Source organism: Camelina sativa, chromosome 17, assembly GCF_000633955.1.
Source record: "Camelina sativa cultivar DH55 chromosome 17, Cs, whole genome shotgun sequence".
Lineage (NCBI taxonomy): Eukaryota > Viridiplantae > Streptophyta > Magnoliopsida > Brassicales > Brassicaceae > Camelina > Camelina sativa.
Window position 1 is genome coordinate 12,570,772 of NC_025701.1, and position 11,934 is coordinate 12,582,705.

Here is an 11,934-nt window from a genome sequence, read left to right on the forward strand (position 1 = left end):
AGACGGACGATGCTGTTATTGTAGCTAACTTGTTTTTCAGGGAAGTAGTACGCCTACATGGAATGCCTCAAGTGATTGTTTCAGACCGAGATACCAAGTTTCTAGGACACTTCTGGAGGACGTTATGGGCTAAACTAGGAACCAAGCTTTCATTCTCAACCACATGTCACCCGCAAACAGATGGACAAACCGAAATGGTGAACAGGACGCTATCGACACTCCTCAGAGCCTTAGTGGGAAGCAATCTCAAATCATGGGAAGAATGTCTACCACATGTGGAGTTCACATACAATCACGCTAAGCATTCTGCTACCCTCTTTTCTCCTTTTGAAATTGTTTATGGTTTTAACCCACAATCACCTCTAGACTTGATCCCTTTACCTTTAAGTGTGAAGTGTAGCTTTGATGGCAAAGAAAAGGCTGAACAGGTGAGGAGGATACATGCTAAAGCTAAGGAGAACATAGAGAAAAGAACCAAGCAATATGAGAAGCATGCGAACAAGGGTAGAAAGGAGCTCATTTTCGAAGAAGGAGACTTGGTGTGGGTTCATTTACGCAAGGATAGGTTCCCAGAAGAGAGGAAAAGCAAGCTTCTACCGCGAGCTGATGGACCATTTGAAGTCATCAAGAAGATCAACAACAATGCCTACGAGATTGATCTTCAAGGTAAGTATAAGATATCTTCCACATTCAATGTTTCTGATTTGCTTCCTTATTATGCAGATTCCGATTTGAGGACAAATCCTTTTGAAGAGGGGGAGGATGATATGATCATGGCTAGCAAGGAGTCAGAAGCTGCAGAGGAACCGGAGATTGTGGGAAGGATCACTCGCTCAAGAGCTAAGGAGATGGCTAAGGAAGCTCATTCACTCATAGCTGACGGGTCATTCAACCTACCGAGGATCCAGGTCTTTAACATCTCCACCTTGAAGACTTCACCCGGTAATGATAACTAGATAACTTAGGTGTGAAGTTTGTACTCTTTTTCCCATAGCTGAGTTTTGTCCCACTGGGTTTTCTTGGCATGGTTTTTAATGAGGCAAATGGATCACTACGTCGAGTTATCTAGAAGTCATTGCCAATGGGAAATAATGTACAAGTCCCCAGACTTCAGACTTTAGTCACCAGACTTCAGACTTCAGTCACCAGACTTCAGACTTTAGTCACCAGACTTCAGAATTAAGTCACCAGACTTTTGCCAGACTTCAGTACCTGATGATTTGCTGTTTTTCTTGTTTTCCTTAAAATGTCTTGTTGTTTTATTTTGAACTTCCTGTTGTTTGGAGTGTCGAGCCTAGGGTTGATTATAAAGCCCATAGCCACGCCTCCTTGTTCTTTAGCGAAGAAGTATGTTGTAAACACGTTTTGTGAACTTTCTTCTCTCAATTTGAATTCTTGAATGCGTTCTTGATTTCTGGGTTTCTATACACTTTGTGATTCAGAAACTCTTCACTTGTTACAATCCATATCGCCACCTAAACAATCTATCTCCATCGAATCATTGTTCTAACATCTGATCATCACCATATCCCTCTACATTCTCGATCTCACAACATCATCGCCACCATATTTGCATTTTCCGCATCATCACCATCAAGTCTCATCATCATTCATCAGTCTACAGCCTTCATCAGAGTTTCTATCCTAGGGAGATCCTATCAAAAACCTTGGCACTTGAAGGAGGAGAAGACACAGTACATGCAACTGTTGGAGGCCACGTCTCAGTCTTCAGTGAAGGAGAAGAGTGATACGAGATAATATGGGTTTAGGTACCACACCCGAGTTTAGCCAAAAGATTCAGGTGCTTTTTTTTTTCCGCACGCTTTAGGTTTATGATTGATTGTATACTTTGCCTAAAAAAGGTTTCTTATGATCAATAAAAAGATAAAACTTTCAACAATTTGTTGTAAAACACTTGATGGACTCGACCTGACCGGCCCATCACTAGTCCTTGTTACGGTCAATTGTACTTAGGCCCATTCGGCCATAGCTTATTACTTAGTCGGTCATGTACTTATTCCTATGGGAACCTATATATATATGTTGTAACCTCATTCGAATATCAATAATAAGAACAAGAGATTTCCCTAACTCTCTAGTTTCACAACACGTTATCAGCACGATAGTCTCAAAACCCTAAAACCCTAAAGGCAGCCGCCACTTTCTCTCTTCTTCCCTAAACCCGAAACCACCTTCTTCTTCTTCGAGACCTATCCTCTTAATCTCGAAGATCTCCTACTGATTCACGAGCATCCTTAGCTCGTGATCAAGTTCTTAAACAAACCTGATCGAGGTTCTTAGTTCGTGGTCTCGGGGGTGAGTTCGTGAGGAGCTGTTCGTGAGGAGCTGTTCGTGGGAAGCAGTTCGAGGGAAGCAGTTTCTGAGCAAGGAGGAGAGAATTACCGAGGTCTTTAGCTCCCGGTCCATACCAATCAGAATCCAAACGGTGAAGGTAAAGAAATTCGAAAACCTTCTCTAAAACCCTATGGATCGAATTTAAACATAAAAACTATTGAACCCTAAAAGATAAACAAGTAAACAACCAACATAGATTAAGATCTCTAAATCCTAAAACTTTAAAATCAGATCATGTTTTAGGTTGTTAGATTTCTTGAGAATTAAAACCAATTATATTCAAAGATTAAAATTTGGTTGATTGCTTGTGTGATGCATAAGAACCTAGAGATATTGTTGATTAAATTGTTCTAGGATATTAAACTAATCATGCATCATATAGAAATTGAATCATGTAAATTTGGCTGCATGAATTAAGAATTCTAGGGTTGAATCCGAAAATTAAACCTTGTGTTCTAGGATTGAAAAAATCCTTGAATTAAAACTTTAGATAAGAAACTTAAGAAACCAAATTAAAATTTCGGATCAAAAATTCATAGGATTGTTCTTAGGATTGAAAAATTCGATTATGATCAAAAGAAAAAATTTGTAAAATTTCCATAAATTAAAACATTAAAATTGGAATTAAAACTTAATTAGGATAAGTCCCTAATTAAATATAGTAATTATCCTAAGAATTTATATAAATATTTAAGAGTAAATCCGATTAAGAATAAAATTATGTTAATATTCTATAAATTAAAACATTAGAATTTCGGATTAAAATTTAATTAGGATTGTTTCCTAAAACTCTTAAATCACAAACCTAGAATGAAAAGGAAAACCTAGAAAAAGGAAATACTATCTAGGATTGTTGCATGCATTTAATTTTGTTGTCTTGCATGCATAGGAAATTAAACCACGAAAATATACATAAAGGCATGGCATGTTTGGTCTCAAATACCACATGACCTAAGGCATGGTTCGGTCTCAAATACCGCATGACCTAAATAATTGTTGCATGGTTCGATCTTAAAAATCGCATGCTAACCTTCGGTTGTCTCTCTTTGCAGATGGCAAACCTCAAGAGCCTTGACTACCCAGTCTTGCAAGCTTCGGGAAATAACTACTTGCAATGGGCATTCGACACCGAGATCAATCTTGAGTCGAACGGCTTGCATGAGTGCATCAGCGAGGAATTTGAGAGCACTAACAAGAAAAAGAGTAAGTGCCTCCAGCACCTACATCATCACATTGCTGAATCCCTCAAAAGCCAGTATCTCTTTATAAGAGACCCTCTTGCCCTTTGGACACAGCTTAAACGCCGTTATGGGCACCAAAAGACGGTGCTCCTTCCAAAGGCAGAATTTGACTGGAAGAACCTAAGGATCCAGGATTTCAAATCCGTGGAAGAGTATAACTCTGAGCTTTTTAGGATTGTCTCAATCCTTAGGTTATGTGGAAGGGAAGTGACTGAACAAGAGCTGATAGAAAAGACATTGTCTACTATGAGCCCTAATAACAGAGTCCTTCAGCAACAATATCGACATGAAAAGTTTGTCGACTATGGGGCACTCATTGAAGCATTACTGCTCGCTGAGCAAAATGTTGAGTTGCTGATGATGAACAGTGCGATGAGACCTCCTGGTACAGCCCCATTACCAGAGGCCAATAAGGTTGATTTGGGAAAGAAAGCTGCAATAGAGCCTAAAGGGCCTAAGGAGCCAACTGAGACTAACTACGTCCACAGAGAAAGACACTACGGCCAAGCTAGTCGCGGTCGTGGTCGCAGAGGACGTGGTGGTCGCGGTGGCCGAGGAGGCCGCGGACGTGGTGGTATGGGCCGTGGGTCCTTTAAACCACACACCAAGGCTAAATCGACATGCCATCGATGTGGTATGACAAACCATTGGTATAAGAACTGCAGAACTCCCAAACACCTCGTTGAGGCATACCAAGAAATTCAAAAGAAGAAGAATCCTGAAGCTAACCTTGTGTACCTCGATGACGAAGGAGACTTTGATCATGAGAAGGATGACTTACTAGATGATGAGACTCCCGATTGCCTTAAAGATTTAGAATAAATTTCGGTTTTATTTTGGTTTAATTTCTATGCTTTTATGATTTAGTTTCTATGTAATGGATAATTTATTTAATTTAATTTCAATGGATTTTATTTTATAAAATTTGTGTTATTAAAATCCAAAATTATTGTCCTCTTTATAGAAATGGCCGAGGACTTGAGTGAACTAGTGGTGGACAGTGGTTCCAGCCACACTATATTAAGAGACAAAAGATATTTTATTAATCTCCAAATGAAAAGTGCAAATGTTAGTACAATTGCGGGTATAGCAAATATGATTGAAGGCTACGGCCAGGCTCACATCTTGTTGCCTAAGGGTACACATATTGAGATAAGTGATGCTTTATATTCACCCAACTCTAAGAGAAATCTATTGAGTTTTAAAGATATAAGATTAAATGGTTTTCATGTTGAAACCAAGGGTGAAGGATCTAAAGAGTTCCTATACATTACAGAGAATGTACAAGGACAAAAGAAAGTCCTAGAGACTATACCTGCCCTAGCTACTGGTTTATACCATGCTAAAATAAATATGATAGAAGCTAACTTAGCAAAGCACAAACTGTTCAATGAACAATTCACTCTATGGCATGACCGGCTTGGCCACCCGGGTTCGAACATGATGCGAAAATTAATTAAGAGTTCAAAAGGGCACAACCTCACAGAAAGAAAAGTTTTCCCTAAAAATGCAACTTGTGTAGCATGTGCTCAAGGGAAACTTATTGTAAGACCCTCACCAGTAAAAGTCACAAAAGAAACTTTGAATTTTCTGGAAAGGATACAAGGTGACATATGTGGACCAATACACCCACCTAGTGGGACATTCAGGTATTTCATGGTAATGATAGATGCCTCGACAAGATGGTCCCACGTATGCTTGTTATCCACGAGAAACTTAGCATTTGCTAAGCTCTTGGCTCAAATCATTCGATTAAGAGCACATTTTCCGGACTTTCCACTTAAGACTATACGTCTAGATAATGCTGGTGAGTTTACATCCCAAGCGTTTAATGATTATTGTATGTCCATGGGGGTGAGTGTGGAACATCCCGTGGCACATGTCCATACACAAAACGGATTAGCTGAATCCTTCATTAAACGTATACAAATGATTGCTCGACCATTGTTAATGCGATCGCAGCTTCCTGTGTCAGCTTGGGGACACGCAGTCTTACATGCATCAGAACTTATTCGCATCAGGCCATCTAGTAAACATAAATATTCACCATCCCAACTGTTAACGGGTCAAATGCCAGACTTGTCCCTTATCAAAACATTTGGTTGTGCCGTATACATACCAATTGCTCCACCACAGAGAACAAAAATGGGACCTCAAAGGAGGATGGGAATATATGTTGGATATGAGTCTCCCACAATTATAAAGTATCTTGAGCCATTGACAGGAGATTTATTTAAGGCCAGATACGCGGATTGTCAATTCGTTGAGTCCGAATTCCCTAAGATAGGTGGAGAGACTAGCAAGCCGGTCAAGGAATTAACATGGAATCAAACATCCTTAAATTGGCAAGATCCTCGAACTCTAGCATGTGATGCAGAAGTTCAAAAGATAATTCATTTACAGCAGCTAGCTATACAATTGCCAGATTCCTTTGCTGACCCAAAGAGAGTAACAAAATCGTACATACCCGCTTGCAATGCACCAGTACGAATTGATGTTCACAAGGAACACAATAATCAAGTTGCTACAGAGTCTAAACCTCGTGCAAAGAGAGGTAGACCAATAGGATCCAAAGATAAGAATCCTCGGAAAAATAAAAGAGGTGCAAATCAAACCGAGACTATAGGGAATACGGTACAACCAGACATTGTCACAGAAATTCCTAAGGTATCAAAGGAGGCTCAGGACGCTGAGACTCTAGAACCTGAAGGAGTTGACAACAATGAGATCTCGATAAACTACATTATGTCTGGTGTACAATGGAATCGAAAAGATGTCGACATTGATGATATATTTGCATATAAGGTAGCACTTGAGATAAATGAGGATCTAGAACCCACATCTATATTAGAGTGTACACAAAGTAAAGATTGGCACAAATGGAAATAAGCCATTGATGTGGAGTTAAACTCTTTAAGGAAGAGAAGTGTGTTTGGTCCAATAGTGAGGACAACACCTGAAATTAAACCAGTTGGACATAAGTGGGTCTTTGTAAGAAAGAGAAATGAGAAGAATGAAATTGTAAGATACAAAGCACGGCTTGTAGCACAAGGATTCTCTCAAAGACCAGGAATAGATTATGAGGAGACATACTCCCCTGTGATGGATGCAACGACTTTTAGGTATCTAATAAGTCTGGCAGTAAGAGAAAATTTAGATTTGCGGTTAATGGATGTTGTAACTGCATATTTGTATGGTCCACTGGAAAATGAAATTTATATGAGATTACCAGAGGGTATAGAACACAAGAAAGGTGGTTCTCGAGAACAGTACTGCATAAGGCTAGACAAATCCCTATATGGACTGAAACAAAGTGGTCGAATGTGGTATAATCGGTTAAGTGACTATCTAGTCAAGGAAGGCTATAAGAATGACCCAATCAGTCCATGTATATTCATAAGGAAGTTTGCAAACAAAGGATTTGTGATAATAGCAGTCTATGTGGATGATTTAAACATCCTTGGAACCTCTGGGGAAATTGCCCAAACTGTAGAATATCTTAAGAAAGAATTTGAGATGAAAGACCTAGGTAAAACAAGATTTTGTTTGGGGTTGCAGCTTGAGTACATAAACAATGGGATCCTTGTGCATCNAATTTTGTTTGGGATTGCAACTTGAGTACATAAACAATGGGATCCTTGTGCATCAAAAGGCATATACAGAAAAGGTACTCAAGAGATTTAATATGGAGCAGGCTCACTCATTGACTAGCCCAATGGTTGTGAGAAGTATGGAAGTGGATAAAGATCCATTTGCTCCTAAGAAGGCCGATGAAGAAATTCTCGGACCTGAAGTGCCTTACCTCAGTGCTATAGGAGCGTTAATGTTCTTGGCTAGTCACACTAGACCAGATATCAGCTTTGCCGTGAACCTCCTAGCAAGATATAGTTCTTGTCCGACCAAGAGGCACTGGAATGGTATCAAACATGTTCTGCGTTACCTTCAGGGAACGACACACCTTGGTCTTTACTATACTAACTATAACAAAGATGGTTTAGTTGGTTTTGCCGATGCAGGTTATCTATCCGATCCACACAATGGTAAGTCACAAACAGGTTATGTGTTTACACACGGCGGTACGGCGATATCTTGGCGTTCCATGAAGCAGACTTTGGTGGCCACATCCTCAAATCACGCGGAGATCCTAGCCATACATGAAGCCGGCCGTGAGTGTGTTTGGTTGCGGTCTATGACTCAGCATATACGGACGGATAGCGGTTTAGAAGACAACAAGGAAGCAACGGTCATCTACGAAGATAATTCAGCCTGTATCGCACAACTCAAAGACGGTTACATCAAGGGAGATCGGACGAAGCACATACTGCCAAAGTTCTTCCACACACATGAACTACAAAAGGCCGGAGAAGTTCAAGTGGTGCAAGTTCAGTCATGCGACAACTCAGCCGATCTCTTCACCAAATCTCTACCGACTACAACATTCAAGAAGCTCACGCACCAGATTGGAATGCGGAGACTTAAGGACTTAGAGTGATGTTTGGAACAGGGGGAGCAATGTGTGCTGTACTCTTTTTCCTTCACCAAGGTTTTGTCCCAATGGGTTTTCCTGGTAAGGTTTTAATGAGGCAGCATCCCCTTAGCACATTGCAGTGATCCTATCCTCGCATAGGCACGGTCGTCTCATCCAAGGGGGAGTGTTGTAAAACACTTGATGGACTCGACCTGACCGGCCCATCACTAGTCCTTGTTACGGTCCATTGTACTTAGGCCCATTCGGCCATAGCTTATTACTTAGTCGGTCATGTACTTATTCCTATGGGAACCTATATATATATGTTGTAACCTCATTCGAATATCAATAATAAGAACAAGAGATTTCCCTAACTCTCTAGTTTCACAACACAATTAAGCTCTAGAGTTAGGCCATTTGTTTGGTTTAATTTCATACCTACGCCAAACTATATGATTAATAATAAGTTCATAATAACCAATAATAAAAGTATTTTTTTTATAACCAAATTACGAGGCTCGTTCCTGGTCTTTCAGTCGCTATTTGGATTCTCTACAAGCTCCTCCTCCTCTACAGATCGTTCATGTGGAGCTCTGTTCTGTTCTGTTCTGTAGCAAGGTAAAAAAAGAAACTTCAACTCTGGTTTTGGGGTGATTTCTAGTCAAAATCTGGATTCGTCTGCATCTTCTTTTTGCTTTCTGTAGTTTGTTGCTGTGAATGCTAAAAGTTAACTGTTCTCGATCCTTAAATTATTCGCTTCCTGATTCTATAGCTGACCAAGGTTCTAATTTGGGAATATGGTGAGATTCTATGGTAATTTGATGTTTTCTTTGCAGTCATAGGTCGATGATGATATTGGTATCTCAAGGATTGGGAATTTATGTGGTGGAGAGCAAAGGAGGAGCAATATTATGTATATTGCTTTATCTGCTCTGTTTAGGCACATGGCCTGCTCTTATGGCACTTCTTGAACGACGTGGTCGTCTCCCACAACATACCTATCTTGATTATTNAATTCTTTAAAAATTATTACATAACAAGTTTTTTATTGTAGGGTTCCATCCCTTTTGACTTAGTTTTTGTTTTCTTTGGAACTCCTTAATAATTAATGGTCGTTTGTGGCTTCTNTATAGCCTTTGTGTTTGGTGGGATTGGTGAAAGTACACAACACAGGAGGCACCAAGTTTTCTTGCCAAGCTCCCTCAGGTTAGGCTGGACCTATAATGGTGATTGTTGCGTACGTTGATGAGTTTGTGAAACTGTGGAAGAGTGCCAGAGACTATTTGGAGGTGAAGTTTCACATACAGTGTGGCTTTTGATTGTGTGATTGTGNCTCGAGGTATGTTTGATCATGCCACCTTAGAGTTTTCTTTTTCGTCTCTCTAAAGTTTCAATTTTGTTCTTCTTCTTGTCTTCTAATGTTGTTTCCTACTTACTATGCTCAGTTCCTAGTCTTTTAGGTTTAACTTTTCTTCATTATCTCAGATAATTTAATTACGATGATTATTGAGTCATACTAAATTAATAAAAAAATTATGCATAACAAATATATATATATATATATATATATATATATATATTGTCCAATTAGCAGCTTTGGTTTTAGCCTTTTAGGTTTAACTGGCTATTTCAGATTGAACATCTGGTACATGCTTTGATTGTATTTCAGAGAAAAGAACAAATAAACGAATAAGATATGTCAAAGATTTATATGGTTTTTCATTCTTGTGAAAGGAACAAGAGAAGCGAGTGATTAAAGAACTATTAGCTCTCGAGGCCTCCAAGGACGACCAAGATGATGCGTTCATGTTTGTTATGGGAACAAGACCTCAGTAGAACAACCTTTAAAGTTTTGGTGCTTCTTTGTTTTTTTAGGTTTAAACTAGTTTTGGCTTTAGATTTTATGACTTATTGTACTTTTTCTATATTAGGGTCTTTTATGAACTATAGAAGACAACTTTTTATCTAATCTTTCTACAATTAAGCTCTAGATCGCTAGCACACACACATTTATAACATTTATAGCCTTTTTTTGGTTTAATTTTACCCTATTATAATTATCAATAAAATATAATTTTGTAGCCAAAATACAAGGTTCGATCCTGGTTTATTGATATTCTGCTTGGGTCGCTATTTGGAAGCTCTTCGATTCATCAACTTTATCCGTTGTATTATGAATATATTCAAATATAAAAACTAGTAATCATATACATTAAGGATATATAATCGTTTTCTTTTATTTATTTACAACATTTTTTTTTTTTTTTTTTTTGAATGAATGTAAAATTTTTTTCATAAAAAAAAACCGTTTTCTCTTTACATCAAATGTAAGCTGGGTTTAAGCTTTGTTGAAAAGCATACATTAGTTAGATTCTAGTGGTGGACCATAGGGTGAGAGCCTCCCTAGATGAACGGTTTCCCTCCATACAACATTTTTGAATCTACATTAAAATATGAATCTATTGAATCCAAGTCCTATGAATCTACTGAATGGGAGAAGACAATATATATATATCCACTCTTCTTATGATTTGAAGGTAGAAACTTCAATATGATTTTAAACAAGAAAAAGAACAAGCTACTTGTTTTGAGTCTTCGATTGTCTCTTTTTTTTTTTTTTTAATTGACAAGATGGTTGTGAGTGATTTGTATTTGTTTTGAATATTTGAATGGATATGCATACTGTACAAATTACCGAAGTCGAGTGGAACAAATTATTAGAAGTACGTTTTAAGAACAAATTTAATTAAAAAATAGTCTTATTATCTCAAATGTCAAGTTTTTCAGCAAGTATAACTAACTTGTGAATAAAAATAATTTAGGAGTTCATTTGAGAGTAATTGTCTTATTATCAAAATCAACGTAATTAAATTTGGAAGTTTATTTTGAGTAAGGTGAAAACATCCAAGAACTAATCTGTCAAGATTGTGAATAAATATGGTTGTGTCATCTTAAAATCAAATTATGTTTTGTATTGCGCTTAATCTTATACTGACAATTCTTTTTTTTTATTTGAAAATAGGTTTAAGATATTTCTAAAAAGCTCCTTACATCACTGAGGCTAAGAAGTGTATGTGTAAATATGAGATGAAGATTTTAGACTTCTACAACAAGATATTTCTCATTTTAAGATTAAAACTCATGATTTTGATAAAAAAAAAAATAATAATTAAAAAAATAAAATAAAATCTCATGGCTCTCTTTTTTAAATTAATTAATTAACTTTTAAAAAAAAATTAGCAATCAGGTTAAGTCATTTTATTAATTAACCCACATTTTTTATTTGTGTTGTGGTGATACACATATATATATATTTTTTCCCGCGGTGATACACATATTTATAGACATTGTTTTGGTTTAATATATTATAAATTTATCACACTCACAAATTCAGTAAAGTTCTCCATAGGATCCTTCTCATATGTCTGCATGAGACTTCCGGCCTTCAAAAAATAAGGACCGTTCACCTTTCTCCTGAATTAATGTATTTTTAAAAACATTTGATGTTATCTTTAAAACATGATAATATTATATTTTTTATAATTATTATTTTTTATAATTATTTATAATAAAAAAATTATAATGATGAAAGTTTATTAGAATGTATTTTTGAAAAAGATTTACCATGTTCGATCTTTTTATAGATTAATAAATTTTCAAGTTTTTGATATTATTTATTGATATACTGTATAGTTCTTTTGTGCCGCATTTGTGAATATACACCTTTTTTATTACAAAAACAAAAACAAAAACTATGCCAAAATATCCAATCCAACCAATGGGGTAAGAATAAAATATTAGTTTAATTAATTGCCAACAATAAGACAGATAGGTTCGTTGCCGGTTCCCAATAAAATATATATAGTCTGA